The sequence below is a fragment of the Rhipicephalus sanguineus genome, chromosome 11 (assembly GCF_013339695.2).
Source record: "Rhipicephalus sanguineus isolate Rsan-2018 chromosome 11, BIME_Rsan_1.4, whole genome shotgun sequence".
Taxonomy (NCBI): Eukaryota; Metazoa; Arthropoda; class Arachnida; order Ixodida; family Ixodidae; genus Rhipicephalus; species Rhipicephalus sanguineus.
The window spans coordinates 131,068,815-131,075,481 of record NC_051186.1 but is presented as its reverse complement, the minus strand read 5'-3'; positions in this window follow the sequence as shown (position 1 = coordinate 131,075,481).

Here is a 6,667-nt window from a genome sequence, read left to right as displayed (position 1 = left end):
TTCCATTTCTCGGACAACATGGGCTCGATGGTGTCTTCTAAGCTGTCAGCGTAGACTGTCTACGATGCTGTCCAGAATTGGAACACAGCCACTATCGGCGCGGAATTGGAGTAAGCCAGACACAGAGCAGGCTAGTTCGATTGTCCGGCCCCAGCGCTTGCGTTTCGATTCAATCGAAGTCGTTCGGAGACCGTTCTGTATCCGTTCTATTGGATGGAACGGTTTCTCCGTCCCTTCTGTGCCCGTTCTTTGCCGAAATGATTGACAGCACTGCCTTTTCCGGTGGCTATTGTCACGTCTGACCGTCAGACAAGCCTCGACCACTCCCGTGCGGCTCCCTCTCGTCCTCTCGTGACGTTTCGTTCCGTTCTGTCACAGAACGCGTATACAACATAGTTCCCTTGTGAAAGATTGCGACGCTGACTCCTTCCCATGTCGGAGTGAAATCGTAGATCCAATAGGTCTATACCGTCTTCTCTTGCGGCATTTGCACCCGGTGATGACGCAGCGCTGTGACTGCGCCGGAGAACTGCAGTGAAGATCGCGTGTCGACCCGCAGATTCTTGCCCGATTTGAAGGTTACCGCGCGAGGGTCGAGCGGCTCACCATCCCAGAATCATTTCGGAAGAATGAAAATCTAAATTTCGCATTCTTCTGTCTCACGTTGGCTGTTCCATGCTACGACAATCACCCTCACGACAAATTCGCCACCCGTTGTCCCTATTTATAAGGTTTCTCTATTCGTAGCGATCAAGCGCAGACTTGGTTGGCGCTTATCTTTTCGGACGATTACAAAGTTGTAGCTTCGGAGCGTCCAATTCCTCGTAATACCGAAGAATAAGCTGCGCGCGATGCCGTCACTGCCCGTCTCTCCCCCCCCCCCCCCCCAAAAAAAAAAAATACACTATCTCCCACTCAAGGGAACCATGAGGGGATGCGAAGCAGCATTGGGGGCGCACACCAAGTTTCCGTTACGTTCACTCGGCATTTCCGTTAGTGTGTGAGATTTGTATTTAGTCTTTTTGTTATCATTACGTTGTGTTTGTGCGTTGCTTTCCGTTAGTGCCGAGTGAACGAGTGGCGCCGACGTTGACGTCACAACTCATCTGAACGGGAGCGAAGTGAGAATGACGGAAGCCGACCGAGCGCACGCGCTTATATACGCATGAAATGGGGGAGGGAGAGGAGAGAGTGGGTTACACGCTGTATTTCGTTGCGGCGCGGCTGCATCACGTGGGAGGAGAGGCTGCGCCACGGCTGATGCTCGGGGGAGGAGAGGAGAGAACACCTACGCAAAGGAGGAGAGTGGGAGAGAGAGTAGGCGCATGCGCAGTGGAGCGCGGACGCCACCACCACCGCCGGACACAGCCCCGAGCAAAAGCTGCTTCGCATCTAAAAGAAAAGGCGCTTTCCTCGGACGGAAGGGACTGCAACCTAAGGAACAGCAAAAAGAGTGAGGGAAGCTTCCTTGACGCCTGCCTCTCCTCGAGAGAGAATTCTGGGCCATGGCGCTGTTCTTGATCGACGTTCGCGCGATAATTTTCAAATCTCGCTAGACTATGCAATATAGGCTCGGTGAAACGCAGTGCACGTCAGCACACACTCAACCGCGCCTACATACGTTTATATCTAAGGCGCCGCAGGGTTTTTTTCTCTCGTCTTCGAAATGTCAAGCGTCTAGCACCGGTCGGGGCGTCAACGATTGAACCAAGAGCGAAGGTACTGCAGTTAATCCCTCTGACGACCGAGTTTATAAAAACGGCGTGGAAACTATTAGGCATGTCCGTGAAAGAGCAAAGGCTTGGGAACGTTGGTAATCCATGCCAAGTTTTATATCACACAAAGCAAAATAAAACAACACAGAAAGAGTGCGAAAGTGGACACAGCGCTAACTTCCAACGCATGTTCTATTTTTCGAAGCAGTTTTTCATATATACATGTACCGCTTGCAAAAATGAAATGGAAGGTTGAAGATAGCGGTGTATCAGCGTCACCAGTTTGTTTTTTATTGCGCTATAAAGGTTAACATAGTCATGACCGGTCCATACCGGCTCGCACACAGCGCGCGTCTATCCCTCGTTGCTCCTTAAGAGCCGAATTATCATTTGCGTAGGCATACTAGGCCCCATTGTTCCATTTTTATGTAATTACGCCGTACAACACTATTTCTACATCAATTCACTTCATTTTATGTCCAAATACTATACTGTATTTTCTACTTCAATTAATTTCAATTTATGTCTTCATTACTACGCCACAGGTAGAAATAACATCGTCTATGCTTTTTTTGGCTTAATAGACCCTTTTCATAATCCGCAAGTGCGCTTCTCTGCGCTGCATATTTGAACAACTAATGGCGGCATCTCTCTTGCTTAGAGTGGAGACGAGGTCCTAGTTGCACGTGCTGAGGCTTGTCTATTATGCGTATTTATGTCAAGAGAGCCTAGTCTACATTTTCCACGTCATAGCGTAAGCAAAATGCGCTTAAACACGCTGTTTGCAGTAAGTGACTAGCCGCCATTACTTGGGCAAACTGCATGGCAGGAAAGCTAGCTTTACAATTATGAAAAGGGTCTATTGTCCCTTGGATTCATTAGGCTGTGTCTAACGAAGAAACGAGCCCCTTGAACTTTACTATCAAACTTTAGTTTCTTTTACAAGTAACCCATTGTTAAAACCTGGTCAGACAGTCGCCAAGATTCGAGCTATTCCTCGGTCCAAGCTGTCCATAGAATCTGAAGGCCTAAACCGAAGGGATTTACGCGCCAAAACTACAGTATTATAGGCTCGCCGTTGTGAAGAACTCCGGAATAACTATGACCAGCCGCAGTTCTTTAACGCGCAGATATACCTAAGAGCACAGGTTTCCGAACTCTGACATTATCGCAACGCATGCTACCATTGCTGGGAATCGAACCCGTGTCCTCCGGTTTAGCAGAGAAATACATCAGCAGCGAATTAAGGTACACAGCTCAGACTCAAAGTGAAGGCATTTTAGTTTGATATCCGAACTGCTTCCGCTGCTATAGTGTAGAAGTAAATATAAGCTGGAGGAAAGAAAATACAGATATTTTCGCAACTCCATAATAAACCCACGAGTGAGGTAGCTTACATGTAAATGAAGCAACGGAATTTTGAGGGCTCGTTTGTTTGTTTTACACAACTTTAATGAAGACCAGAAGATAACGAAGCCAAGAAAGGTATAGGGGACGTTAATTGTATTAATTTAAGTGTATTGTAGTAACCCTGACATAGATGTGAGAATTCTGATATAGATGTGAAGAAAGTAAAGGGGACGAAAAGACAACTTTCCGCTGTCAGGGACCGAACCTGCAGCCTTCGGATTACAGGTCAGCTGTCCGCACGTTAAAGGTTCACGTGTCATGTGATGGCACCTGGCAAAAAGAAAAAGTGTGTCCACACTTGCCTTCAGGGCTACGAGTGGCGCTGACTAACACTCCCAGGTTTGGATGCGCATAAATACCCGATAATGTGAAGGAGGCGACGACCGCCACCGTAGCTGAATTGGTAAGAGCATCGGGCGCGTAATCCAGAGGTTGCAGGATCGGTCCCTGCCGGCGGCAAGTTTACTTTTCACCCACTTTAGTTTCTTCACATATATATCACAACTACTACAATTTACACTTAAAACAGTACAATTAACGTCCCTCATACCTCACTTGGCTCCATTGTCTGCTTTTTTTCATTAAGGCTGAAACTTATGTGTCAAAAACCTTTGAAAGTATTGTCAAACTCTTTTAAATTACTGGCTGCTAGAGCCACGCAGTGTATTGATTCTCCTCAGCTGAAGATTTCTCGATATCCCCACCGAAACGCTCCGAATGTCATTCCAATAACTATGTTTTCATACAGAATCCACATAGAGTCCGTATGTTTTCTATATAGTCCATATACGCGCATTTTCATTTCCGTAAAAATCTTATGGGAAGGTATGAAGTTATTGGAATGGCATATATACGGGACGTTTCAGTAGAGATAAGTCATTCTATGTGCCGCTTGTATGCTCCTTTGTTCAGTGCGGAGTAAAAGCTAGGTATTGAGCAGACAGTGTCGCTGAACACTCTTAAAAAAAAGGGTGTCTGTACTGACTACCTTTGGGTGGTAATCGCCTCGCTACACATATGATGACCTTTTGGGGTGTCAAACGACTCCCTTCGTTCTTCAGACCAACGACTCCCTTCTTCACAATTTGGGGTGTCAAACGACTCCCTTACTTCTTCAGACCAACGACTCCCTTCTTCACAAGCAGAGAGTCTACGTTACTCCCAACGCAGGAGTCTACGTGACTACCTTTTATTTCCCGCTAGCACCTCTAGGTAGTCAGGGTGACCCCTTTGCCATGGTAACGCTGACCCCCACTGGAGCGTTCCTTTGACTCCGTTGTCCTTAAGGACAGTGGTGTACATGACTCCCCTGGCAAGAGTCAGTGTGACCACTTCGTGGTACTCAATGAGACACTCTGCAACAAATAATGCGTTTATTTTTCTTCTTGGTCGATATTGATGAAACTTGCTGAGTTTAGGTTTACTTATGTGGCGATTTCAAATATGCAATTATCTGGAAGAAAACGCAGTTTTTACACATAAAAATTTCATGTGTCTTGATGAGCAAGCCTTTCCAAACTTGGAGTTACAAAGTAAATCGACATATCGCTATAGTTAGGGGATAAAAACTGTATGCAATAGTTTTAAAGGAGTTTACTGCGCTGTTCTGGCATAATGTTCATGAACCCACTAGCCCACATACGAACTCGCGTTTTAAACCCATTTGAGTTAAAAGTTACGTAATATTGAACTCTCGTGAGCGAATCACCAGCTAGACATACACTTACTGGTCAATGTTCAGCATACTATGACTATTGTTAAGTGGGTTTAGGACATGCATTCTGGTTATGTTGCATACAGTTCCCATTTCATATTATTGTGATATGCTTACTTTGTAACTCGTGCAGGCCTAACATGGCACATGAAATGTTTGATATACTTAACACGACATATAATAGTAGAAAAATATTTGCATTTTCAAAATCAGCGTACAAATACACATAAACTAAACAAGTTTTATAGAGATTGATCAAGAATTTCAAAAGAACTTCAAATCAGAGCGAACACCATTAGGGTTCTTATCTGACAATCGACGAAAGTTGGTGCCGCTACCTCTTGTTACTCAACAAGGCACTTCCACCGGGTTTACTCAAACAGGAACACTGTGGTGGATGCATGACAGCCGCAACAAGTTTTTGTAGCAACTTTACAGTGCTGCACTCGATTCCTCTGGGGGAAATAAAATACTACTCGAAGTTTATATAGATGAGTCTCAGAACAATTTCCGCTCGCGTAAAACAACAAAAAATGTTGATTCTAGAAGAAAGTAAGCCATGCAACACGGAAACAGAAGAGATGCGGACAGCTCAAACGCTAGCGTTTGGTTTGTCTGTGTCTTCTCTTTCACGTCTGCATGCCTTCATCCTATAAACAAACTGAAATTTCTGCGATTCGTAAAATTATTCTTTGAATTGGTTTTAAACACTTCATGCCATTTCATACATGTTCACATTATAATGACAACCTACTGTTTTATCAGTAAGCACCTAAACTATAGGCACAACATCCTGCGAATAATGCGTAGTCCTTAGCCACGTCACCACAATTGTTAAGCATTTTACATATATATATATATATATATATATATATATATATATATATATATATATATATATATATATATATATATATATCTGTGTGTGTGTGTTTGACATTTTTGAGCGCGCAAAAGAACAGGGACGAAAAACGACGCGGACACAGCGCTGACTTCCAACATATGCTTTATTTTCTACAGTGGTACATATATATATTGTGACGTGGTCGTGACGTCGACGAAGACAGCAGTCGGCGTTTTCAGAATGAAACTGTTTATTTGGCCGAACTTGTGGCCGGGAAAATGAGAACTAGAACTACAGCAATACACGCTGTACAATGATAGCGGCGAACAGGGCGTCGTCCGTCGATCAACTGACAGGCGGTCAGGTGCGTCGGTTTTTTATACAGGTGCTATCGAACTTTCCAGCGATATCGCTGGTGGCGGCATTATATCTCGATAAAGCTGGAACATTCGCGTGCGGCGCGAAATCTTAACAAAACGATCTACTACAATCGAGAAGTTTCTCGAACACTGCTTCGCGGACAGCCTCGAGCGTTGATAACCGCCCTTGCTGGTCAAACCCAAAAAACATCAAAATAAAACAAGAAGTGGGCGTGGCATTGCCCCCCTCTGAAAAAGCATCGTCCCGATGCTTGTGAACGAACAAAGAAGAGAGAAAATAAAACAAGTGCATACATAAATAAATTACAAAGGTAAAAGTAGAGTCCCCAGATTCGCTAACGTGCAAAAAACGGCTTAAGACGCACGACATGGACGACTTCAGGTCGTGCGCGGCGTCGCTGCGAGTTAGTAATGCCGTCCGGGATGACCTCGTAGTCAAGAGCGCCGAGACGTCGAAGAACCTTGTAGGGTCCGAAGTATCGCCGAAGGAGTTTTTCGCTGAGGCCACGTCGGCGTATCGGCGTCCAGACCCAGACGCGGTCGCCAGGCTGGTATTCCACGAAGCGTCGTCGCAGATTGTAGCGACGGCTGTCGGTGTGCTGCT